The sequence below is a fragment of the Notothenia rossii genome (assembly GCF_949606895.1).
Source record: "Notothenia rossii genome assembly, chromosome: 9".
Taxonomy (NCBI): Eukaryota; Metazoa; Chordata; class Actinopteri; order Perciformes; family Nototheniidae; genus Notothenia; species Notothenia rossii.
Genome location: NC_136907.1, coordinates 48,053,553 through 48,080,105, shown reverse-complemented (window position 1 = coordinate 48,080,105; position 26,553 = coordinate 48,053,553). Strand labels below are relative to the sequence as shown.

The window sequence follows — 26,553 nt, the reverse complement described above, 5'->3', positions numbered from 1 at the left end:
ATGGTGCCAGAGTAGGGAGGGACTTCCACAGGCCGGCCGAATGCTGATTGGAGGATCGTGTTGCCAAGAGACTCTATCTGAGTCTGCGCACCAACCAAAGAGAACCAAGTCTAAACCATGGTATCTCTTCAGCTAGTCTTGACCAATCATAAATGTACGGGCAACGCCCTGTGTAATAAAATGTATTGTCGCACGAGGTTCCAGGCTCTTGACGGATTTGGTGGTTACAGATTACAGCTTTGCTGCCTGTGATTCCCAAAGACGTGATGAGTCCTTGGCCAAGTGATATATATATTTTGCTCTCTTTACAATAAATAGTTAAACTTAGAAGTTGTCTGTCTTTCCTAGAATTCTGAACCCAACAAAATGGTGACCCACGACGTGGTTCCAGAAAGACGATTGGGAACTCCCGTCTTCGAGTCCGAGGGACTGAAGGACGGCGGAGACCTCCTCCGGATTCCTATCAATACTCACAGGGCCAAAATCAAAGGTAAGCAGAAGCCTGTTGTATAACTACCAAAATTCTGCATAGGTAGAATAGGACTGTTAGAACTGTGAGTGTTGGTGGATGAACAGAGGGGGTAATGTAAAACATATTAGACAACTGAAGTGTGGGGGGAGCAAGGGATATATTTCTGATAAGTGTGCACATGATTTAGGTGTCCGGAACCTATGACAAAAATGGAAAATTCAACATAAGGGTTTGGCACCTATGTTAAGAATTAGTGATCGACATAAGAGTTTGGTACCTATGTTAAGAATTGAACATAAACATACGAGTTTGGTACCTATGTTTAAAAATTCAACATAAGAGTTTGGCACCTATGTTAACATTCAACATAAGAGTTTGGTACCTATGTTAAGAATTAGTGATCGACATAAGAGTTTGGTACCTATGTTAAGAATTAAAAACATGAAAACATAAGAGTTTGGTACCTATGTTAAGTGTTAATGTGGTAAACATAAGAGTTTGGGACCTATTTGACACATAAGAGAAGAATAGGGCAAGTGATTGGATTTAAAGTAAGATATTTATAGTAAGTGAAGACTTTTTACGGAGAGCCCGTCAAGACTGCATAGGTTTAAAAGGGTGATTACGTAATTGTCTCATTCCTTCCAATGGACTTACTATATTATCCTAAAATGGTGGCAGGGACAGCTTTCAGCCTTCATTTCAACAGAAAATATAGCATTTGGTTGCTAAAAATACTTTTTACAGGGAGGCAGTGGCGCAGTGGGATAGTGCGTTGGTGTTGTAATCAGGGGACCACAGGTTCAAAGCCCACTGCAGTCAGCATGTCGTTGTGTCCCTGGGCAAGACACTTCACGCCAAATTGCTCCTGTGGGGGATTGCCCACAGTATTGAAAGTTGCTTTGGATAAAAGTGTCTAACAAGTGACATGTAATGTAATACATTGCTAAATGACCAAGGATTGTTACGCTGTTTGATTAAAAGAACAGAACAAATAGATAAGGATAGGTTTTGTAAAATGGAGAAGTCAGAGTGAAAAGGACAAAGAACGTATACAACAGGGTGTGGCACATAAGAAAGAGAGAGTAATTATAAATTAAGGTTTGGCTCCATATGCTGGACATATTGTATATTATTTTAGTCCGAACTACAACCACTGTGTTCAAATTTAGAACTATTACATTTAACACATATTTGTATATTTAAAGCATTACACATAAATAATGTTGATCAGAAGTTCAAAACGGATTAGTAATTAATCCATAATAATTTAAAGAATCTTTAGAGTGTAAACAGATAGGGAAAAACACGTTTTTACACCCAAACAATTTGCATGTCTGGATTATGGACAGGGCATTTAGATAATACGAATAAGTGTACACTAAAAGTGATAATATTCATAATTATAATAGAAAGAAAACATAGGCCTACTCTTGAGTCAATTTGCATTGTTGTGATCTGTTAGTATGCTCTCTGCTGGTTTTTACTGTTGTTCTAAGTAATAATAGGATTTAAAATATTGGAGAATATTTGGGGATTTTCTTCTTGTGTGAAATATATGGAGCTTGAAATATGTAAGTATTTCATTTTATAGGAGAAAATGGTTTACTGAAAGGGTTGTTTTGAGTAAATATGTTACACATGGTTGAAATGTTTTTTTTAAAAGAGTTCTGTAATATCATTAGGAGACATTCATTTTGTTGTTAAGATGGCATTTAACAACCAAGACAGATAGTATGATTAGAAAAAGACAGAGTGGAAAGGGTGGGATTTATTTAAACTCAGTGTGCTAGAATTTCTATAGGTAATGCGTCCCGAGACCTGGACTCTCTCTCTTTGCCTGTCAAACGGCTAAGACCCCTATCCGCCTGAGCAAAAAAAGACCGAACCTAAGCAGGAGACTCCTCCTTCTCCATCGAACAGACAGAGAACCAGAGCTGAACCAACAACAACAACAACACCAACAACAACAACAACAACAAGACTGCATCCAGAACTGCATCCAGAACTATCTCCACCTGTGGCAGCCAGAACCAAAGCTCCATAAAACAGCAAAGAGACTGTAAAGGAGGAGATGAGATGCAAAGCAGTACAAGAACAGTGGCATGATGGGGGCTGCAGATGAAACTGGGCAGATGGCTGCATAAAAGAGTTACAGCGGATGGATTCAAGAGCTGATGGACTGGGGAGAAGTCACAATCAGAGGAGTTGGTCGAGCAGAATGTGAGGAGGCCGGGGTCACGGCTCGAGATAAACCAGAGGAGACGGGAAGGGAACCGGAATGAGTGAGTTTGCACATAAACACACTTATTCACAAACGTACATAAAAATAACCAAATTTAAATAAATTGAATTGACTTGATAAATAAGTAAAGATATAAAGATGTATTACCCATGAATTAATCAATTGGTAAATTAAAAAATAGCAGTAAAGAGGAAACTATTAAAGTAAAATGAGGAAATAATCCTGAACACACTGAGGGTACTGCGGGATAAAGGGGGAGACATGATGGAAATATTCACTACACTGTAAGCAGTGTGTGCTTTGGAGTTAGGAGTACAGAGTAATATTCTTCAATCTTTTCATCATGTTTACAAATTATTCTTTTAGAGTTGTTATTCATGTGTGAATTTGGTAGAGATTTCATTTTTTACAGTATTCATCTACAGTTTAAAGGGACATTTTTAGTAACCACTCAATAAAATCACACAAATATTTATTTATATAGGTCATGTTGAAGGGAAAGCTAGTTCTAAGCAAAATAATAGTATTTCAATTTGAGGTATTGGTTTCACCATTATAGCATATATTACTACAGGATGACTTTTTATGGGGAAATAACTGTTGTTTGTCGTCCAAAATGTAGAGTTTAAAATAAAATTAAAATTAAAAACAGCTAATTTAATTTTGAAAAAGCAATATAATTGGGAGTAAAGAAATGTGGGGCCTTGGATCACCCATTGTAAAGGTGCATATTATTGACAACCAATAGGGAGAAGGGGTCACTCAACCCGCCCCGCAGTGGTTTTTAAAATCTTACTTGCAGCTTCACAGGGAGCGCACGGCACCAGATTATGAGTTTAAAAGACAAGCGTCACCACTATGGAATGCCATTTAAGCCAAAATTAAATAAATAAATAAATACATCAATAATTAAATAAATACATATATATATAAATATGCCTATGAAATAAATTATGAAATAAATAAATGAGGCAATAAATATGTATACATGTACATTTAAATACACATTTATTTATTTCATGGGACTTTTATTTCATAATGAGACATTTATTTCAAGAGACTTTTATTTCATAATGACACATTTATTTATTTCAAGAGACTTGTATTTCATAATGACACATTTATTTATTTCAAGAGAATCGTATTTCATAATGACATATTTATTTATTTCAGATGACTTGTATTTCATAATGACGCATTTATTTATTTCAGGTGACTTGTATTTCATGATGAGACATTTCATGATGAGACATTTCCATTCCTTATATGCAAATGAACGGGGCGTGGTTAGCTCACAGATCCAGAGACCCAGACCAAAGCAACAACACCACAACACTGACTACTCGAGAAGAGGAAGAAAATGGAGGAGAAGGACTTACATTTTTTTTTATAAACTATATAATAACAACTAAATGAAAATAAGGCGGGGCAGACAACATGGAAGACGTCGGTGGGCTCCAAGATGCTATGCTATCCTTAGCAGATCAAATTGATCAACACGGTTTACCAACAGATACTGTGTTGGCCCATATTGAAGACTTTATCGAAGTACTCGGGCGGATAAGCGCTCTTCGAGATATCGACACGGATGACGAAGTTGTAAATACTTTGACACTGATTGAGCACCGTGTTCGTGTGGAAGATGTCCAAGAAGTTGGTTCAAGCACAGGTGCAGGACGCCCGCCTCTGGATATTCCATGCGATATGCTCGCTACCTATGTGCTGTCCGGTCTATCAACCCGAGAAATCGCGGATCTGTTTGGTGTGTCATCCCGCACAATTCAGAGGAGATCGGTCGAAGAAGGCCTAAGGTGAATTACTTGAGCTAACGTAAAATCAAATTATTGCTCTATCTAGCTAACGTCATACAAATAACGAGTGAATAGAAATAGAATACGATTATACTACTATACTCATAATCTATTTATATGGTCAGCCCGCTACAACTGTCACTATGGCAACGGTACACATACAAATGGCCGCCGCTCTGACCATCCTGCATTATCTTAAAATATAATACATCCATTATCCTGCTACGTTGATTTGAATGGGAATGTCCGTTCTACTCCTATTTTATTTCTATGGACGACACTGGTGGGCAAAAATGTGTATAATACAGCTAACAAAATTAAAACATGATTGACAAACAATTATTTAGTATTGTGTAGCAATATGATACGAAGAGATGTTTGAAATGGAGTATATATGTTAGACTGGTGGATGTTCGTCAACGTTAGCCAAAACGTTTATGTTGACGTTGCACACAAGTTAGGTCAGTTATTATTAACAGCTGCTCTGTCAGATATGACTATTGTTACACCGAAATCTGTTTGTATCGTGAAATTGCGGTTTTTGTTTATTCATCAAAAATGACTAAAGTCAGAGATGTTTCCTGATACACGTGAAGTTGCAGCCATTGTATAAATTAATGTTAAGATAACTGGAGTTGTGTTCATGCTAACTGTTACACCTAACTAACGTTGCTGTCGCTTATGTAATAAATATATAATTGAAGTGACATTACACATATATATGTTTTATGTTTTTCTACTGTAGAAAATCAGACCTATACTCTTCAATTAATGATGACGATGTAGATGCCTTGGTGATGGAGATTCAGCACACTAATCCGAATGCTGGATATAAAATGATGCTGGGACATCTACGGTCCAGAGGCATACACATTCAAAGTAAAAATTAACAGTTTTTGTTTAACCTCAATGTTCGACCCAATTCCAAATGACGTGGGTTTAGCCAGTCGCCAATTTGAATAAACAAATAAATCTCCTTTTTCAATCAGGGCATCGAGTAAGGGCGTCAATGCAGAGAGTGGATCCAGGAGCAATCTTGATGCGAAGGTTAACCCTCCAGACTACAAGGCGTCGTCAGTACAATGTTCCTGCACCAAATAGTCTATGGCATATAGATGGTAATCACAAGCTGATCAAGTCAGTTTTTCCTGCTGCTTTTTGAGCTGTGTCCATCATAATCTAGTAGGCCACTGCTCTTGAACTCCTGTACTCAAGTGCTGCAGTCCTGCAGTTCTTTGTTCCAAGCCTGTACCACACCACCTGAAATCACTAAATAGTAACATCATGTGAGAAAACAGAGGTGAAGGTGTGATTGCTGAAATAAGTAGGCCTATCTACAGACATTGCACCCTTGGAAGTATTGAGTGTGAGACCAATTTGAAGGCTGAGGAAAAAGTAACATTAAAAGATATACGGCCAGGTCATTAATACTTAAAGGCCCAGTGAAGTGCATGTTTTTGCACCAAAATGAAATGGCAGTTTCATTCCTTACATATCATTGTGCCTGTTCATGGCTAAAATAATTTTTAATAATTCATAATTAATGAATTAATGAATTATTAATTTTGCCGTCTGAGCCTAACGGAAGTTGCAGACGATAGTGGCTGTGCCGTCACAAGATGTACCCAGTTGCGATTGTAAACATGGCGGAGACTCTGGAAAGTGATACTAGTGTGAGAGAAATGATTGATTTGGACAGCTTTTCGGACAGGATAGATGAGGAAAGTGATCAATCTGGTGCACTTTGAGGGCAACATTAAGAGATTTATGGATACAGCTCTCAACAATCATATGAAACATATATTTCAATAATCAAAAAACATTGGAATGATTTCTTAACCTATTTTATACAACTAATATTACATAGATGGAAATATTTGTTTACATAGATGACCAAACCCACTGAGATAACTTAGGCTACAGTTTACCTCCCTGAGCTGACGTTATCTCTCTCAGTCCCACAGGAGAGCACTCTCCCTCTCCTTATTGTTGAAACAGCTAATCTCCGTTAGCTCCGAGCTAGCACCAGATGCTAACAACAACCCTGTAACTCTGTCAGTCTCTCTTTCTCTCTCTCTCGAATCGACCACTGGCCTTTATTTATCATGATCAATCAAATAATCTACGAAACAATGACACCAGCCAGGCTCACCTTCATCTTTTGGGAACAGAAACATCGCCACTTCGGCAGACTTGACATTACTACAGCCAGCGGCAATGCATCGTTTCCCCTGTGTTTTTCATCCCTCTTTCTTCACTGTCGCCTCCATTGTCAGGTTTTCTCGATTGGCAATCACTTCCAGTCGACTCCGACACACTTTCCAGGAAAATACTAGCTCAAAAACGTTGAGAACTTCGACTTTGAAAAAGAGAAAAAACGAACGGTGGTGAATGTAAACAGTGCAGCGGCGTCCATCTCGTGACGTCACGCAGTAGATCGCAAGCCACGCCCACGAAGGCGAAGGTCGACTGCAGATTTCCCCGGAAAATTCAAAACTCGTCAAATTTGTTGCTATTCCAACATTTTTTGATATGGGTTCCAATGGACAATTTTGGTCATTACTATACGTATTAGCATAACAGATCATGCACAGGTGCACACTTCACTGGGCCTTTAAAGATGCCTTTATCCTTTTTTAATACAAAATATAACAATGAGGGTTCTGTATGTTAGTTAGTTGAGGATATGAATTGAACTCCTTGTCTACTCATTAGATAATAATTGAGTTTGAATTTCAAACAAAAACACAATTAGATGCTACTAAAGGTACAGTCCTTGCATGGGGGCAAGCCCTCTACCACATACATCCTAGCTAAATATGAGCTCTTCTGATAGTACCATAATGTCAGTGGTGTCCAATTTTATCCGCAAAGGGTTGGTGTGAATGTGTTCCAACAAAGCAGTGACACATGAACTCACAACTAGTTGGTGCACTGGAATCGGGTGTTTCTCTGCTTGGTTGAAATGCACCCACACTGACCCTTAGTTGGGACATCCATGATGTATTTTAACAAATGTGTGTAAGCTTTGACATACAAAATTATTTATAAGCATTTTCAAAGGTATGAACATGATCCAGAATATGTCTCAATTCCAAACCGTACCATGAAATCATATGTTCACATGTTCACATGAAATCACATGTTTCCTCTTCATATTTACTCTGTTAGGGCACTGTATTAGCACCTGAGGTGGTCAAATCAGTTTTAGCCTACTAACAATCTCAGGACCCATTGGCAAAGTCCTTTTACGGAGATTAGCCTACCGGAAACCAACATTTTAGCACCTTGTGTGATTCCATCTTTAGTAGAGATGAGAGGTTAGATGTTGGAAAAAGGTACTTTAAAATATAAATGTTGTTCACCCAGCTGACAAATCTGCTTGCCTTGGTAAAGTAAATTAAGCCATTGAACTGCCCCTCATCTCAATCTCCTATTTCAAAGGGATGATAATTGTGCTGTAAAAGTGTTTGGGTGCTCATTGCATTTTCACCTTGAACAAAAAAAATCTCACCTGAATATACAAATAAGAGTTGGTTAGTTGATATATTGTTCACCAAGTTTCTTGTCTTGATGATTTCTCATCTCACTGTAATATAGGCCTACCATTTATATTGTATCACTCATAAACTGTCAATCACCATGTTTTTCTAACCTTTCTTTGCTATTTTTACATGGTTGTTATTAGAAAATAAAAGGAATACCTGTGGTATTTCAAATTGAAAAACATGTGAAGTACTCACTTCTTTTGCAAATCACTTGTAATGATGAACTATTTTGTGCTAGAAATTATGGCTATAACAGGCAGTGGCCTAGTATACAGCCCACATGATCGATCCCGGCCCCTCATCACAGTCAGGAACGATAATGTGGCCCCCAGAGAAAAAAGTTTGGGGACCCCTGGACTACAACGACGAACAAGCACTTGAAGAAGACGCAACAAAGAATGCAGAAGCATATGTTGAATTAGTGCAGTGTCTAGATAATAAGAGTGTATCACTCATAATGAGAGATGCGAAACGAGATGGATGAAAAGCGTTGGCAATACTCCGAGAGCACTACGCAGGAAAGGACAAACCACAAGTCGTGAGCCTGTACTGTGAACTCTCTTCTCTCCTGTGGAGTCTATTTTTATATAACATTACAAGACTGATTCTTATTATTACATTATATGCTTATTGTGCTCATGAGATTGCTATGACTATAGAATAAATAGACACAATCACTAATCCTAGGTTCTGATGGGTTAGATACCAACAAGGGGAATAGTCAGAAGAAAGTTTAGCTTGCAATATTGAAAGTAGCAAGGTCGAGTGCAGAGACTGAGAGAACACAAAGAGGTAGTCAGAACAGCACATCGCACCGGCCTTCACGTTGTATGGGAGCCGCGCTCCCCCGCAAAGCTAGGAAGCAACATTATGGTTTCCCACTATATCTGAAGAAACGTTAGAGAAAACAAATTAGTATGATGGTGCCAGAGTAGGGAGGGACTTCCACAGGCCGGCCGAATGCTGATTGGAGGATCGTGTTGCCAAGAGACTCTATCTGAGTCTGCGCACCAACCAAAGAGAACCAAGTCTAAACCATGGTATCTCTTCAGCTAGTCTTGACCAATCATAAATGTACGGGCAACGCCCTGTGTAATAAAATGTATTGTCGCACGAGGTTCCAGGCTCTTGACAGATTTGGTGGTTACAGATTACAGCTTTGCTGCCTGTGATTCCCAAAGACGTGATGAGTCCTTGGCCAAGTGATATATATATTTTGCTCTCTTTACAATAAATAGTTAAACTTAGAAGTTGTCTGTCTTTCCTAGAATTCTGAACCCAACAAAATGGTGACCCACGACGTGGTTCCAGAAAGACGATTGGGAACTCCCGTCTTCGAGTCCGAGGGACTGAAGGACGGCGGAGACCTCCTCCGGATTCCTATCAATACTCACAGGGCCAAAATCAAAGGTAAGCAGAAGCCTGTTGTATAACTACCAAAATTCTGCATAGGTAGAATAGGACTGTTAGAACTGTGAGTGTTGGTGGATGAACAGAGGGGGTAATGTAAAACATATTAGACAACTGAAGTGTGGGGGGAGCAAGGGATATATTTCTGATAAGTGTGCACATGATTTAGGTGTCCGGAACCTATGACAAAAATGGAAAATTCAACATAAGAGTTTGGCACCTATGTTAACATTCAACACAAGAGTTTGGTACCTATGTTAAGAATTAGTGATCGACATAAGAGTTTGGTACCTATGTTAAGAATTAAAAACATGAAAACATAAGAGTTTGGTACCTATGTTAAGTGTTAATGTGGTAAACATAAGAGTTTGGGACCTATTTTACACATAAGAGAAGAATAGGGCAAGTGATTGGATTTAAAGTAAGATATTTATAGTAAGTGAAGACTTTTTACGGAGAGCCCGTCAAGACTGCATAGGTTTAAAAGGGTGATTACGTAATTGTCTCATTCCTTCCAATGGACTTACAATATTATCCTAAAATGGTGGCAGGGACAGCTTTCAGCCTTCATTTCAACAGAAAATATAGCATTTGGTTGCTAAAAATACTTTTTACAGGGAGGCAGTGGCGCAGTGGGATAGTGCGTTGGTGTTGTAATCAGGGGACCACAGGTTCAAAGCCCACTGCAGTCAGCATGTCGTTGTGTCCCTGGGCAAGACACTTCACCCCAGATTGCTCCTGTGGGGGATTGCCCACAGTATTGAAAGTTGCTTTGGATAAAAGTGTCTAACAAGTGACATGTAATGTAATACATTGCTAAATGACCAAGGATTGTTACGCTGTTTGATTAAAAGAACAGAACAAATAGATAAGGATAGGTTTTGTAAAATGGAGAAGTCAGAGTGAAAAGGACAAAGAACGTATACAACAGGGTGTGGCACATAAGAAAGAGAGAGTAATTATAAATTAAGGTTTGGCTCCATATGCTGGACATATTGTATATTATTTTAGTCCGAACTACAACCACTGTGTTCACATTTAGAACTATTACATTTAACACATATTTGTATATTTAAAGCATTACACATAAATAATTTTGATCAGAAGTTCAAAACGGATTAGTAATTAATCCATAATAATTTAAAGAATCTTTAGAGTGTAAACAGATAGGGAAAAACACATTTTTACACCCAAACAATTTGCATGTCTGGATTATGGACAGGGCATTTAGATAATACGAATAAGTGTACACTAAAAGTGATAATATTCATAATTATAATAGAAAGAAAACATAGGCCTACTCTTGAGTCAATTTGCATTGTTGTGATCTGTTAGTATGCTCTCTGCTGGTTTTTACTCAGTGGTGGGCCGTCAGGGCCAGCAAGGCCTTCTCTGCTGGCCTAAACATCATCAGAATATAAATTAAATGTTGATATATTTTTTCCACAAATATGTATTAAATTATTCCCTGTAGTCTATTCTCTTCATTTCATAGCTTTCCTCTTGGTTGCGCTGCTTCCAGCCTCAGAATGAGATTTGGAGGGTTGGCCTTTATGTTAGAGCTTTTATCCAATCATATTTCAGCCATAATGTGTTGCCAGGGTCCAAGAAATCTGCCCTTAGGCCTTCAGAATCAACAGTGCGGGCGCCTGTAGATTAAAGTGAACGGAAACAAAACTGTGGCGTTAACCAATCAGATTTTGAGTTGGCGACAACGGGCCAGCTAGCAGGCGTACGATGACGTTAGCACGTGCACGTCTTTTGATTGGATACGCACTATTGAGAGGCAGAGCTATGTAGAGCTAGCAAACTGAACTTGAATTTGAACGAGCTAATTTGTGTAGATTTCTACAAGCTGTTTTTTTTCAACCCACAATGGCTGAAGGAGGAGAAGAGATCGATTTGGTCGCAGATATAATTACAACGCCATTTTCAAGACGAACTTTTCAAGAAAAGCTAGACATCGTGAGAAGAGAACGGCCAACCCCGATGCTAGCGAGCCTATCATAGCGGGGGAAAGGGTTTGTCCGCCACTTTCAAATCACTAACTACGAGCGGTACCCCTGGCTCACAGCCTCCGAGAGGCACTGCAAATTGTACTGCTGCCTGGGAATGCCTGCTATTTGCAACTGATCGATTTGGTGTTTGGAGCCACACTGGATTTGCAAACTTGAGTTGTCTAACCAAGGCAGCAACGAGACACCAAAGCACGGCTGGGCACTTACAAGCAATGGTGCTTTTGAAAACCTTTGGGGACACCCGAGTGGATCTACAGCTCAACGAACAAGTGCGCCGGGAAACGGAGCTCCACAACGAAAGGGTGAACAAAAATAGGGAAATATTGAAAAGACTGATTGATTGTGTCCTGTTTTTGGGTAAACAGGAACTTTCATTTAGGGGACACGATGAAAGCGCCGAGTCCAGAAACAGAGGAAACTACGTGGAGCTTCTTTCTTTGCTTGCTGAGAACAACACAGACTTGCATTACCACCTGTCCACAAACAAAGTGTTTACTGGGACGTCAGGCAAAATACAAAACGACCTGATTTATGCTATTGCTGAAGTGATGGGAGAAGAGATCAAAATGGAGATTAAAAAAGCACCCTTTGTCGCTGTTATGGTGGACGAAACGACAGACGTGGGTAATGTAGCACAACTGGCACTTGTCCTGCGTTATGTGACGGACACAGGTGTCAAGGAGCGGTTTGTCAGATTTGAAGATGTTACAAGCGGCAAGCGAGCTGATGACATTGCCGCTCTTATTTTCCGTTTCATGGAGGAATATGAATGTAGTCTGGATAAAGTTGTGGCACAGTGTTATGATGGCGCAGCGGTCATGGCATCTGGACTAAACGGGGTGCAGGCTAAAGTTAAGGAGAGGGCACCTATGGCCTTATTCATTCACTGCTATGCACATCGACTAAATTTAGTACTGACTCAAGGGGCCTCAAAGCTTAAAGAATGCAAGGTCTTTTTTGCCAGCCTCAATGGCCTTGCAGCATTTTTCTCCAGATCCCCTAAGCGCACGCAACTGCTGGATGACATTTGCAAGCGTCGTCTTCCTAATGTTGCACCAACGCGGTGGCAATATACATCGAGATTGGTCAATGCAGTCTTTGAGAAGAGAGTTTCCCTAAAGGAGGTGTTTGACCACATACTGGAACATCATGAGGAGTATGATGGGGATACTATGCTTAGCGCTGATGGATTTAATGCACGTCTGGATGATTTTGAGTTTTGTTTTTTGCTTGAAACATTCAATGGGATTTTTAAGCATTCAGATGTGCTCTTTGGAATACTACAGAAACAAACATTGGATGTACAATTCTGTCTGACAAGGGTGAACGAGTTTTGTGACACAATTGAGCGAGAGAGGTGCCAGTTTCGTCAGATCTACGAGGACACAGCGCGCATCTCAAGTGGTCCGAGCGCACGCAGAGGCCCACGTACAGCACAAGGAGACCTTCGCGCATACTACCAACAACTCCACAGCAATATTCTGGACAACATTCTTTGCCAGATACGGAGTAGGTTTCAAGACCACGAAAAATTAATGCTTCTCTCCCTCCTGGACCCCCAGCACTTTCAGACCTACCGGAAAAAATTCCCGCATACAGCCTTAGCCAAATTAACACAGTGTCACGGAACACTGTTCGATCTGTCCCGGCTAAAAATAGAACTGACTGTAATGTATGCCATGACTGATTTTGAAGGGAAAAGTCCCATTGATCTCCTTGATTTCCTTAAGCAGAAAAATCTGAGTGAGAGCATGGGGCAGCTTTACACATTGGCATGTGTGGCAGTGACTATCCCTGTGTCCACTGCTTCTGTCGAGCGGTCATTCTCGGCCTTAAAGCGAATTAAAACTTATGCCAGAAATTCTACTGGACAGACTAGGCTTTCATCATTAGCCTTCATGTCTATAGAAAATGACTTATTGGTGGAACTGAAACGCACAGATAAACTGTACAACAGAGTCATTGAAGTCTTCTTGAGGAAAGAAAGGAGGATGGATTTTGTATTCAAATAATCAGTTGTTTTGGTGAGTACAAAGCATTTTATTTTTTATTTTATTTTAATATATTTTTGTAATTTTATGTCGTTAATATTAAATCAATATTAACGAATTAATATATATGTAATTAAAATGACAAATATATAAAAAATAAATGTTTGATGCTTTTGCAAGAGATATAGAGATGTGTGTGGCGCACTGGCTCAGCTGTGCAGTAAAAGTACTCAAGGAGACTTGTTGAATTGTTTTGGTTTAACCTTTATCAAAGTGGACATTCAGTGCTAGGAATACACTTTCACCACTGTCGCAAATATATCCTCATGAACAAATGCAAATTATTTGTTTGTTTTCTTTTATTTTCAGTGAATAGTTTGTGTCTTTATCGTCACGTTTCTTAAATGAAACTGCTTTGGGTGCGACAATGCGCTGTTTAGTGAACAAACTTGGTTTGGTGGACTTAATAAAACTTTGTAGACTAATGCCTTAAAAGCCCCTTTTATTTTTAAGTTTTGACCGTATCCAAGCGATCTTAAAGCTGGTAGTTTAACACTCTTAATTGTAAATGCGGATATATTGATTATAAATGCTTCGGAAATATTAATATAACTCTGTTGTACTTGACTATGTTAAGGTGATGCAACGCCCGGTTATACTGCGTTTCTGTCTAAATGTATAGTTTCTAGAGCCATGGCGTCATAATGATGGTATTAAGAGGTGGAATAATTCAGGTAGGACTGTGTAGGACATCACTGAAGGCCTAGGTGTGAAATGCACGGCCCGCCACTGTGTGTAGGATGCGACAAGCCCAGCATTCCAAGTATTTTATCCTGAGACAGGGAAAGTCCTGAAACATAGGCTGCTAAAATGTATCACAAAGAGTAGCGCAGATAGTCAGACTCAGACAAATCATCATATGGATAATGACACTTATGGAGAAACTATTCCCACAACACCAGCAGGGACAAAAATGGTGAACCAGAGTCAGAGAGAGCCTAATGTGGGTGTACAGTCCTATAGTGAGGAGAATGTTGAGGCTAGTCAGATCCAGAAAGATGGTACTCAAAGAGAACAGGGAGAGAGTGCACGACGCTATCCCACTAGACAAAGAAACGCTCCAGAATGTTTAATGGAGTATCAGTGAAAGGCTGATTGTAATAATGAAGGTGAAAATGTAGATTATTTCTACAGGATTGCTTGTGACGTACCCAAAACATACATGCAGGCTGTAGGCTCTAAGACAGTGGTTCTCAAACTTTTTTCAATAATGTACCCCCTTTGAAAAAAATATTCTGCCAAGTACCCCCTGATCAGCGCAAAAACAATTTGTTCGGGACAAAATGCCTGTATAAAGAGGTACAGTACAGCGCTGCACCATCAGTGTCGGATTTATTAAAACAACAACCTTGTAACTGAGAAACACTTAAATGCTACATTTCAAATGTTTAGAATCCATCACTAAATTCATGGCAAACTCATTTTAACATCATGCAATAACACTCAGACGATATTAGTTGCATTGAACTGATCTTTTTAATAAGTTGTACTTACTTACTTAAGTTGTACTTGAGGATCTTTGTCATTCTGACAGGGAGGCTAAGTTATTACACTTCGCGTTTTGAAATATGTGTAACTCTGTTCATATAATACCCACACGGCTCAAACTTCGTTACTTTTCCTAAAATTGGTTTATTTATTTATTTAGGGGCGTGGGGAATGAAGAGAAAAAAAGATATGAGCATTTTATGAGCATGGGATTTTGACCCCTCATATAAACATATGCATAATGCTGCAATATACTTTGCGGCCACACGCCCTTGCCAAGCAACGCTTATTGTTTAGGTCCTTTGATAAGCAGGCAGTGATATCATTGGCTAGAACTAGCTGGATCTGATAGATTTGGACATAGACGCGAGTGAAGTATAACCGGACACGAGAGAGAGAGAGATCAGATCAGCTGCTGTTGACGGAGAACACGCAGCTCTGCATGATCACAGCTCCGCCGCTGTGACGGACCGTTGAGTGGTGCAAAATACACTAAGAGTTAGACCTAACACACTTAGCAAGTTTATATACTCTGGAACAAGCTAAAGTAGTTATAGGCCAGTGACGTGCGGTGAGGTTCATGGCTGGTGAGGCACTGACTCTTTCAGAGTCAGATTTATAAATATTATATTTTGACCTTAATCGAAATATTCGGCTATTATCAAAAGCTTTTTTAATCTGATTCTTCATTTCATTTTAAACAGACCGTTCAACAAAAGGATACCCAACATCTAAATATTGGATTGTTCTTTCTTAGTAAGATCCCATTTTCATTACAATTGGGGTCTTACCTTGACTTGAAGATGAAGTCCATGCTATCCTTCTGGACAACAATCTTTATTACTTTTTTGTAAAAGTCCTCCTTATCTTCCTGTAATTTGAAAAGTCTAGCTTGTTGTTTGTGTCTTCCGTCTCTGCGTATAATAACAGTAGCAACAAGAACCTGTGGGCTCATGTGCGCCCCCTTCAGTGCGGCAGAGGTTATGGCTGCCTCCCCTGGTGCTTTTTTCATTGCCGTTGTATGATGAGACCAGCGAGCCTAAATATCATATACGTGAAATAAGTTATTTAGAGACTATGGATGGCGAGGATTAATGTAATAAAGGGATCTACAAACATTACATTGGTGACCTACAGTGAGATGGTAACACAGGCATGCGCTTAGTGCCCGCTTTCCAGCCAGTTTCTATGGGGTGACGCATTCTGAGGTGAGGCAGAGCTCATCTGTGCCTCACTTTACCCCACAGTAACTGGCTTGAGCGCGCTCACAAAATAAGTGCCCGCGTTAAATTAGTGCCCGCGCTCCAGCAAGTTACTGTGGGTTTACGAGAGGCAGAGCTCGTCCCTGCCTCACTTCTCATCGCTACCCGTAGTTGTAGCGGAGCTCGGCAAATTAGCTGATTTTGACTTTAAAAAGCGATTGGAATCATACATAAATCACACTTACAACACAGATCAGTGGAGACATTTTATTATTATTACTATTTAGTTTTTCTTTAGTTTTTTTTTTTTTTTGGGAGTATGACAGGTGAGGCTCTGCCTCCCCTGCCTCCCCTGACCGCACGTCGCTGTTATAGGCCTACATATATTTATTCTTTACTGTCGGGTCACTCATTACAGGTTCAGCGAGCTGCACGAGACTGACGGGCTGTCAGGAGAGGGAGAGGAAAAGAGAGCACCCCATTTATTTTTCCCATTTTATTATCCAGAATTACTGTAAACCTTTGAATAAAATAGTTAATCTTGCCTACTATTAGTAGTTTGTTTGAATGCATTAATTATGTTTTTTTTTTTTCATTAACATAAAATAAATCTCACGTACCCCCTACAGTACTCCAACGTACCCCTAGGGGTCCGCGTACCCCCATTTGAGAACCACCGCTCTAAGAAATCAAAAATGTGGGCTGATGCAATGAAAGAGGAGATGAACTCTTTAACAGAGAATGAGATCTTCAGTCTGACCACACTGCCAAAGGGCAAACAAGCAGTGGGAGGTCGTTGGGTATATGCAGTAAAGGAAAGCCCAGACGGATCTGAGATTTTTAAAGCCAGATATGTAGCTAAAGGCTATAGTCAAGTAGGGAATTGATTACAAGGGAACTTTTTCACCGACAGCAAATATGACTTCTGTACGTACATTGATGCAGGTGGCTATACAGGAGGATCTTATCCTACACCAAATGGATGTGAAGACAGCTTATCTCCATGCACCAATAGACTGCGAGTTATATATGGAACAGCCCAAAGGTTTTGAGGCAAAATCTAAAACAGGGGAACACTTAGTGTGCAAACTCAACAAGTCATTGTATGGTTTAAAGCAATCCGGGCGAAACTGGAACAAGTTACTGCATGATCATCTTACAGAGAATGGGTTTGTGCAAAATGATGCTGATCATTGTGTCTACAGAAAAGAGTCTGAGAAAGAAAGAGTTATTCTGTTGATATGGGTAGATGACCTACTTATAGCGGCCAATAACAACGGCTCACTCAATGATGTCAAAGAGATGTTGAAGAGGAAGTTTAAAATGAAAAATTTGGGGGAACTTAAATACTTCCTAGGTATCGACTTTACACAGAGTGAGGGGAATCAAAAGATCAAAATGAGCCAAAAGAGACACATAGCAAAGATGCTACAGAGGTTTGGCATGTCAGAGTGCAAACCAAGGTCAACTCCATGCGAGCAAAAGTTACATTTTGACAATGAGGGTGAAGTTATCGATTCAACAGGATACAGAGAGATAGTAGGTGGCTTGATATACATTATGACATGTACTAGACCTGATCTGAGCTGGATTGTGAGTAAACTATCACAACACTTAGCAGAACCAAAACAACAACATTGGGCTGCAGCAAAACAACTGTTGAGGTATCTAAAGGGTACAATAGACCAAGAGCTACATTACAAGAAAAGTGAGGAAAGCCTAAAGCTTGAGGGATACAGTGATGCTGATTGGGCAACCGATCAAAATGATAGGAGAAGCACAACTGGATATTGTTTCAGCTTAACTGAAAATGGTCCAGTTATATCCTGGAAAAGCAGGAAGCAGCCAACAGTGGCGCTATCGACCTGTGAGGCCGAGTACATGGCATTAGCGGCTACTACTCAAGAGAGCATGTACCTTGTACAATTATTAAAAGGGGTAGACCGTAATGGCCCACATGTACCAGTGAAGATATATGAGGACAACCAGGGAGCAATAGCTCTATCCAAAAAGCCTTTATCCAGACAGAGAAGCAAGCATGTAGATATCAAATCCCATTTTGTACGATCTGCACATGCTGAGGGGAAGATATCTATTACATATTGTCCTACTGCAGATATGGTAGCTGATGTCCTAACCAAGCCGTTGACAAAGGCAACATTTGACAAGTTCAAAGGGTATTTGTTTGGAGAGTAATGTGAATTGCAGGTATAACAATTGAACACTGCTAGAGAAGTTTTTGTTTTGTTTATTTGGATTCTGTGTACCACTGTAGAGAGTTATCAACATGTCTTTGAGTGGGAGTGTTGAGCATATTTGTATAATAACAAAGTCATGTTTCAGTTCATGTGTATGACATCATCAGAATGTGCCTGAAACTTGGTGATGCTAATGAGCATGCGCAGATACAATAAACGGCCAGTACTCCAGGCCAAACTCTGAGCGATGTGGTCGTGTGTTTTTCTGTCCGTTAGCATACTTACAAGCTACTTTGGTTGACTGCAAATGTGGAGACTTCTGCTGAATATAATGTCTCGCGCAACACTTGTGTTCCCTCCTGGTTCTGCTTCCCGTGTTCTCCAAGTCTTCCAGATATATTCATAGTTTTGTTTCGCTGTTTTATTTTGTTTTGTTTTACCTTGGCTGCTCCTCTTAGTTATATTTTGGTTTATTTTTAATAAAGCTCACTTTTTGTTGTTTATGCTTCATTTCAGACACCTACCCGTGCGGGTCCGTGATCTGCACGGGGTGGGCCCCTGCTGAAAAGGAAAAAACCCCGCAGGACTTGATACGCCCCCTTGATAAATAAATGTAATTATAATGAAACCAGCTGCAATGGATCATGGATCCACCAGGGGGAGCCGTGATTAAAAAGCTGCCACACTGGAACTCATGTGAAATAAAAAGCTGATAGATCTACAGGAATCTGATATACACAAGTTATTGAGCCGTTTCCGGTCTACATCCTGAACTCCTCCCTTCGATGCAATGCACTTCCGATTTGGCGGACTGGGTTTGTTTTGCTAGCTCCGTTGTGCCGACAAAGCACTGATATCGCAGAGACAAAGAGGATATAACAATTACAACATGAAGAAAAGTGGTTCGGGAACTACGTGTGCGGTAGTTGGTTGCAATCACTCGAGAAAGCACCTGAACGAGTGGTTAGATAGAGAGTGCTACGACCACAAACCAGCACCCAGCACCCAGCCATGTTGTTCATTAAATACAGATAAACACAACAAATACTGCATGCATTGTATTTTTTAATATTATATATGAATATTTTCATAGTGATGTAATTGTGTGGGCTGCTTTTATATTTTAATTTGTAATACCTGTTAGGATTAAACATGTGATCTTTCTTGTTGAAGCCATTTCTTTAGTTTCCTCTCAACAATTAATTAATTCAGTGTTATTTATGTACAGTATGAGCTTAATATGAATGATGAACTGTATTAAAAGAAATTGTAGCACTCTAAGGAACATATGAAATGCAATAATGCAATAACAGTGCAATAATGAAATTAAATTACATCAAACTTTATTTTCACTCAAACAGTACAGGCACATATGATATATTGCTGAGATATTTACTGCAGAACTGTAACCTTCCCTCAACAAAATCGTCAACAATTTTCGGGAGCATGTGGGCAAAGTAGAATGTGCGCAGCCTTATGATATGCCTTCAGACTGTCCATTGCTTTTCCATCTATTGCCATGGATTGAACGAAGTAGGAGCAAATTTTGCTGTACGTTATGCTGGGCCACGTCGTCATGTTATCCTCCCAGTTTTGCACTGAATTCGGGTGGGGGAGAGTAACGCCATCTCCAGTCAAAGAAGTAGAATCGTGTTCCCAAGCTAGCATCACTGTTAGCATCGAAATCGCTGTGTTTACACCAGTGCCCGTCTGACTGTTTACACCGGTTTACACCGACAGACGCTGTGCAAAAGACTTCCGGCGGAAATGAAGTGCATTTGTGTAGGGTTATGGCGCTACCCGTGTTTTGGCGCGTAAACTTGTCTATAGTGGATATTTGTTAAGATCCATATGTCACGGATAGGATCATATTCTGTGCTAAATAAGAGACATGTAGTCATTTACAAAACATCACCATGTTTTTATTTAACAAAATAATGTTGTTTAATCCACGTAGGTGTAAGTACAAAACCATCGCTATGTTTTTTTGTCAGGAAATGCATACCGGCTCAAACTAACGATCTTTAATCATCATCCTCACGATCATTTAATGTATCATATGTTTGTGAATTTAAATGAATGCACTAATACATTGAAGTATTATTTGAATTATTTGAAGTATTAAAGTAACGTGTTATGGCAGGAAAGTTCAATCTGGTATATTCATTTTAATGTCACCTTATATATTCGTGGGTGTTAAATTTGAAAGTACATGTTTACTCTTTAAATAATAGAGAGGCTTTTCATATATTCCTGAAACAATGTCCCACTACTTAGTAATAATAAATTAAAGCAATAGTCTTTTCTTACACTTTTCATGTGTAGTCAAAAGGGTGGTTTTATTACCTTTGACATCTGCTTTGCAGTTCCCAGCAAGGAAGAGGCCCTGGGTCTCTAGCTTCCTCTGCTAATTGCTAAAACCCGTATTGATTAGCCCAAAGGGAGATGTGCCTCAGATACAAGACAGTTGAAGCCTTGTAGAATTAATGATTTATCTCCTACAGACCCCAAAAGAGGCCTTGAGACTTGGGTCACCCATTAGTAAATGAGATAGAGGTCCTTTTGAGCTTATCAATTAAATGTATTCATTCCTAGTAAGCTGACTTTTGGGTGAAGGGAAGTTCAGGGAAGCCATTATGCCACAAGAACAATTAACTTCTGTTAAAGATACATGATACGATGTTTGTGTGTTGAAGATGTTTAGGGGGAATGAGTATGTGTCCTGTCAAAGAGTCCTCTGTCATGACTCCAAATCATTGATTGGGGGATCTGCCTAAGGGCAGAGGGACAGAAACACACACACACACACACACACACGCGCGCACAGAAGCAACAGATGGAATCAACAAACTGACTTGCTACCTGGGATCCCGCCCAGAAGGGAAACCGACCAATGGAACACTGCCAACTCACTGTCTAGCTCGCTCAGAAGGGAACTCTGTGTATAAATGTTGTGATCATTTTGAAGATCGGCGCTCTTGTTTTTGACTTGCCGTTCCTGAGACGTGTCTCACACGGTGGTAGAACCTGAGCCCGGAGTACTGTGCAGAGTGCTTCGTGATTAGGTGAAGTATTTGTATGTTTTACCATTAAAGCAGATTATTTTTTAACCCTTATCCTGGCTGCTTTGAATTTGTCCTTCTTTTGAGAACCCGCTCATATAAGAACGGCGCGGAGCAGAGATTCTGCCCCAACAACATGTAGTTTAATCCACGTGAGTTTACAACAACAAAAATAATCGCTTTGTTTTTATATCACATCCGACCGACCGGAGGAAAATGCAGCACGGCTCTCACTACCAATAATCCGAATCCCACGGGCAAACAATAATATGTACAGTGTTAATAGTTTACTGTATTATTAGTGTCTAATATTACTGCTATAACAATCACACATTGAGTTGATAAAATCAGACCGTTGTTTTTTTTTAAACAGGCTGAATGAAACGGCAGCTCTCAGGTGATCAGGTGTGTGTTTACCAGTGTTGGGAGAGTTACTTGTAAAAAGTAACTAGTAATAGTTATAGTTACTGCCAGTGTTGGGCAAGTTACTTCCAAAATGTAATATATTACATATTACTTATTACTCTCTTTTGAAAGTAAGAAGTTACATTACAATATTACTGTCTCTGAAATGTAATGAGTTACACTACTTTAGCTACTTTTTAGTTACTTTCACCAAAATAACCGCAAAAGAATGGCTAGGTATTTTAAATGCTAAAATGTAGTTTAGTGCAGCTCATTATACATCCAGTGAAGGGCGATGTGGTATAGCATAACAACTGTGTAGGCCCTTAAGGCTATTAACAACTTGTATTACACGGCTTAGTTGAATACTCGATTCTGATTGTAAATTCTTAACATGTGACACGTTGTTAATACAGCAGTGCAGGCCACTGTCGAGGACTATAATGAAGGTTGCTAAGGAGGATCAAGAAGGAGAAAGGAAAAGAGGTTAAAAGACGGAGCGCTGGACGTCAGATAAATCACCAGAAGAAGGCAGACAGGAAGTAAACAATGACAGAACACGGAATGGGCTCTGTAGTTTGTTCAGTATATGGCCGTGTACAGGCCCGGTCCAGAACAAAATGACTCAGGGTGCATCTGAGATTACAGGGGGGCAGCATTAGTAGGTTTACATGAGCAATAGTGGCCGGCGACAGCAATGAGAAATAGCATTGATGGTCCCGATGAACAGATTATGGCCTTTGTTATGTTTTGAAACCAAGCAAGTGAGAACATTTCAAGTGAGTTAAAAGTGCAATCCTGAAATATCTCATATATTCCAAAGTGGGCTATGGCAAAGAAAAGCACAAAAGCTTTAAAACTGTACTGATAAAAGAAATGAGAACATATTGTAAATCATGGCAAATATTATTTGAACCAGCTCATGGTTTGAAATGGCAAACATTGAAAAGCAAAAGTATTATTAAAACCATGTACTAAATCATCACCTTGGTCCCATCTCTGGGAAGAGAATATTTACTGTGCTTAAAAACTGGTATCACATCATCATGTGAGGTTGACTTTGTGACCTGGAGAACATTTCAGCTGCAACATTAGGTCGTTGATAAGCTTGGGATATGAGATCTTTTTGTAGCCATTCGTGGTGAAGGCATCTGTGCTTTGTATGCATTATTTTTGACCCAACATTTCTTCAGGCATGGCAGCATATGGCTCTATTTTCACATGCACATTCCATTGTCTATTTGTATACCACGAGCTGCAAAAAGACCGCCTAACCCCACTGTACAGGCGGGTACTTGTTGAGATATACCTGGGCAGGCTCTGTTTTGCCGTGGTATCCTGGCACCTGCGGGCCGCAGAGGGGCGGCGTAGCTGCTCCGGGGGCGGCGAGTCAGGCGGGAGTAAGCTAGTGTCCACAGCGGAGGGTCACGTGATATCCCCATCTGACCTGTTGCTACTGTCTGCAGTAGATGCAGTGTTGCTGGCGTTTAGTGATGGTTGCTTTAACCATGTTCGTATTTGATTATCCACAGATGTGTGTCACTGCTGTGGAAGCACTTTGGAAATGATGCACGCGCAGCGGAGCAGGTCACGCGCACCTGACACAATTTTTTCTTTGTATTTTTCGCTCCGTTCTCTTTTTTGAATAGAGGGTGCATAACATTCAACTGCCCCGAAGATCCCGACGCGAAGCCTGAAGGGTAAACACACTAATCTACCCGCACAATTTGTCTGGTGTCGGAATGTCTCGCTATGTTAGTACATTCAACAAAACACCATTTAATTTTGGGTTAAAATGTGTTGTAACTGCGTTACTGGGCATTGTAACGGGTACAGCAGAAAGTAATATATTACTGTAACTCCGTTACTTTTGTAACGCGTTACACCCAACACTGGTTACTGCTCTCAAAAAAGTAACTAGTTACTTTATTAGTTACTAAATTATAAAAGTAACTTGTACTTTACTTTAAAAATAATAACAATAAAAATACAAGTTTTGGTGTTGTTCTGTGGCACAGTAATAGAAAAGACAACTCCACATCATTGTAGCAATTATCATTATGAAATGTAGTGGAACAATAAAACACAAAAGATATGTTTAGACATTTTGACAGGCATCTTTATAGAGAACCGCAGTGACGCGTCGTAAAACCCGGAAGTAAACTTCTTCCGGTTCCTTCGTCAAAAACCAATGCAAATTCTCCATAGGATTTTGGAAAATAGCTCGAAATAAGGTCTGTGGTTGAAACACATTTAAGAGAGGGATCACGTTTTGTTCAACCGGATAATCTCCACATGTCAACCCTACTTTTATAATTTTTTAATCATAAATCTAGTCGCCAAAAGCGAAATGCTAACGTTATGCTATAAACGAACTACAAGCCAGTGCAGCAGCAGGGTCGCACGACTTCAACGTCACGCCAACCTAAGATCGTTTCAACTGACTTGCACTGAAACTGCACTTTGAACACTTTAAATATATTAACATTTTAAAGTGTATACCCCGGTTATCTAGGCCCTTTTTGTTTTGTTTAATGTATACCAAGTTTATCTAGGCCCTTTTTGTTTTGTTTTATGTATACATGTCACACTGTGGGAAACGATATTTCTGGATGTATAACACATGTAGAATCTTTGACAATAAAGCTGAATTTGACTTTTGCGTGCTTGCATATTTTAACAAAGCTTTTCATTTGAGCCACACTGAATTTAACTAGAAGTCATGGCTGTGTCAATTACCAGTCTGATATCGTTTTACAAAGATGACAAGAAGAGTGTAGATAGAGGAGATAACCACTACAAGTCAGGACACGTAACAGTGCAGCCTAGATGAAGGTGTGCTTACCGGTGTTGTCAGGGCTAGAATGAGGGACAAGGTTTATAGTGTCGGTGAGTAGTGATAGCAAGAGTACCGTTAACCTAGAGTTAATTTATTCACATCAATTCCCATCAACAAATCAATTGTATGTGTCACATGAAATATTTATTAGGCAAGGCAAGTTTATTTATATAGCACTTTTCAACACAAGGTAATTCAAAGTGCTTTACAAAAAATGAAAGACATTAAAAAAAATGGCATTTAAAATCATTCATTAAAAAGAAAAGCTAATAAAATAAACATTAAAAGAAAAAATACATGGATAAAAGTTACAGTGCAGTCTAAGATATGAATAGTTCAATTAAAAGCAGCGACAAAAAGAAAAGTCTTCAGCCTGGATTTAAAAGTAGTAAGAGTTGCAGCGGACCTGCAGGTTTCTGGGAGTTTGTTCCAGATATTTGGAGCATAATAACTGAACGCTGCTTTACCATGTTTAGTTCTGACTCTGGGGACAGAAAGCTGACCAGTCCCTGAAGACCTGAGAGATCTGGATGGTTCATCATTTAGCATGAGGTCAGAAATGCATTTTGGTCCTAAACCATTCAGTGCTTTATAAACAGCAGCAGTATTTTGAAATCTATTCTTTGACACACAGGAAGCCAGTGTAAAGACTTCAGAACTGGAGCGATGTGATCCACTTTCTTAGTGTTGGTAAGGACTCGAGCAGCGGTGTTCTGAATCAGCTGCAGCTTCCTAATAGATTTTTTTTAGTGAGACCTGTGAAGACACCATTGCAGTAGTCCAGTCTATTGAAGATAAAAGCATGGACACGTTTTTCCAAATCCTGCTGTGACATTAGTCTTTTAATCCTAGATATGTTCTTTAGGTGATAGTAAGCTGATTTAGTAACTGTTTTAATGTGACTGTTGAAACCAATAACTAATTTAACCCGCTGACAAGAGAGCCCACCTCCGAAGATCGTGACTGGCTGAGGGACAGACTCGGGGGCAGGTTTTCAGCAATTTCTTGGCTTATCTCCCCCGAGCCAGAAGAGGAACACTACAGCTTGGAAACACTTACTGTTCCTGAAATTATCAAATCTGTTGGGCATCAGGGACCTGAGGCAATTGTGGCAAGCATGGCATTGTCTGAAGAGCAACAGAGGGCAATTCAGGTGGCTACCACTGGTCAGCGAACCAACCCAAACTGGCATTTGTTCAGGAAAGGAAGGTTGACTGCCAGCAACTTTGGAGCTGTCCTGAGGTCAAAGCGTGTGACTGCTTCCTTTATTGCCAGGGTGCTAGGGCAAAAACAGGCCGTTGATGGTGTTTTGTATGTACAATGGGGGACTATGAATGAATGTGAGGGCGTCAGGGCATTCACCACTGCAACCCAGATGCAGGTCCATGAGTCAGATTTGTGGCTCTCCCTATCAGGATTGTTGGGGGCATCTCCAGATGGTCTGGTAGGGTCTTTCGCTGTGCTGGAGGTAAAGTGTCCCTACGGAGCCAGGGAAATGACTATTAGTGAAGCCTTGCAAATCAAGGGCTTCTGTGTCAGTAAGGAAGGAGAAACATTCAGCCTGCGTGAGGAACATCCTTACTGGCACCAAGTGCAAGGTCAGCTTCACCTCACTGCAAGGAAGAAGAAATGAAAAAATTGTGAATTGTTTTTAATTTACATTTACTCGCCTTAGCAAAGTTGTGGTTGTTAGAGTGTTAGGTTTCCTGTCAGCTCGTCTGTTGGGAAGATATACAATATTAGTTTCATGGAAGTCACACCGTCACATATACTGTAAGAGCACTAAGACATACAGTACAAAAAA

At 39.9% G+C, this 26,553-nt stretch overlaps 2 long non-coding RNA genes across 2 annotated transcripts in view; one reads left to right on the top strand and one right to left on the bottom strand.

Moving 5' to 3' along the window:
• LOC307019253 overlaps positions 1-15,928 on the bottom strand; it is a 39,388-nt gene extending 23,460 nt beyond the window's left edge. The window contains exon 1 of the long non-coding RNA XR_013802618.1: positions 15,835-15,928. This is a non-coding gene — a long non-coding RNA (uncharacterized lncRNA). The remainder of the gene's footprint in view (positions 1-15,834) is intronic.
• LOC307019250 lies at positions 3,720-8,370 on the top strand. The gene is made up of 3 exons (XR_013802615.1): positions 3,720-4,528; positions 5,274-5,407; positions 5,518-8,370. It is a non-coding gene; the product is annotated as an uncharacterized lncRNA (long non-coding RNA).
• Positions 15,929-26,553: the final 10,625 nt, after the last annotated feature.